Source organism: Emiliania huxleyi, assembly GCF_000372725.1.
Source record: "Emiliania huxleyi CCMP1516 unplaced genomic scaffold EMIHUscaffold_518, whole genome shotgun sequence".
NCBI lineage: Eukaryota > Haptophyta > Isochrysidales > Noelaerhabdaceae > Emiliania > Emiliania huxleyi.
Genome location: NW_005198108.1, coordinates 52,003 through 53,335, shown reverse-complemented (window position 1 = coordinate 53,335; position 1,333 = coordinate 52,003).

Below are 1,333 nucleotides of genomic sequence, written 5' to 3'. Positions count from 1 at the left end.
TTCAGGTCCCGTTCCCCACGCATTTTAATTCCCACAGTTTTGGCCCCGGGGATAATAACCCCCAAGGAAGCCCCCCTCTACAAGGGTTTGGCCAAGTTTTTTTTTTTTTTCCTGGGGGGGAGGGTGGGGGGTTTCTTGGGGGGGGAGGTGCTCCGGCCCCTAAAGGGGGGCGCGCGGACCTTGTGGGGGCCTCCCCCCCCCGTTTCGCCGCAAAAGGGCCCGGGATCCCTGTTTGGGGGGTTTCCCCGAGAGCAGCCCCCTTTTGACGCGGGCCATCCTGGGGGCGCATGATGGGGGTGCGGGACCCTTTTCCCCAAGAAGACCCCCCCCCCCCCCCCCTCCAGAGACGGGTCCTGCCCCGCAGCTGACCGTGACACTCTTGCCATGTTGCAAGCCCTTGCCCAGCCGCTGACAGCGACACTTATCTTTGAACATCGCGATTTGGTCAACGGCTACAACTGGATGTCCTTGCAGTGGTTGGCTACCAGATCGAGCCCGACTTGGCTGATGCCGCGCGGAGAACCGTTTTCTTTTGGGGGGCGGCGAAGGGGAGGGAGGGAGGGAGGGAGGGCAAGGGGGGGTCATATGAGAGCACACTGGGCTCCGTCCCCCTCTTCCGCGGTACTAAAAAGCTGGATTTCATTTGTCGCAAATCAGACACGCCCCCCCCCCCCCTCCCCCTTCCCTCCCTCCAGAGAGTGCGGTGGTGCCCCCCTCTCGCCACATCTCTCGCACTCGCACACCCCGTCGATTCGCCCCCATTGGCCATTGCAGTGGTGGCGCGAATATCTCAACTCACTGCTCATTACACACACCTCAGCTCATCTCCCTCATTCAGCTCATCACCCTAATTGTAGGTCGGGCTTCCGGATGAAAAGGGCTTGAGCTGCGGGTTCAGCTCGACCCAGCTTTCGCTGTGTCGGCACGAGTTCCAAGACTTGCTCAACCCGCCCAAGATGCCTGGCTTTAAGGCCCCTACGCTCTACACCAAAGTTTACTCCGACGCGTCCTGCACGACGCTCCCCGTCGTCCCCGTCGGTCCGAGGGCAGGCGAGGAGTTCGAGTGCGCGCCGGTCAAATGATAAAGGCACGGCGCGAACATGTTGAGATTTGGTCACGGCTACCAGGAGCGGACGCACACTGCTCGCTACCCCCCCTGCACACCTAAGCCCATGGCCGACCCCCCCCCCAGCAGCAGCGGTCTGCTGCTGGGGGGGTCGGGACCCCCCCCCCAGCAGCAGCGCTCTGCTGCTGGGGGGGTCAGACCCCCCCCCCTAGGAGCAGGGACGGGCTTAGAATTGCAGGGGGGGTACCGAGCAGTGTGCGGCCGCTC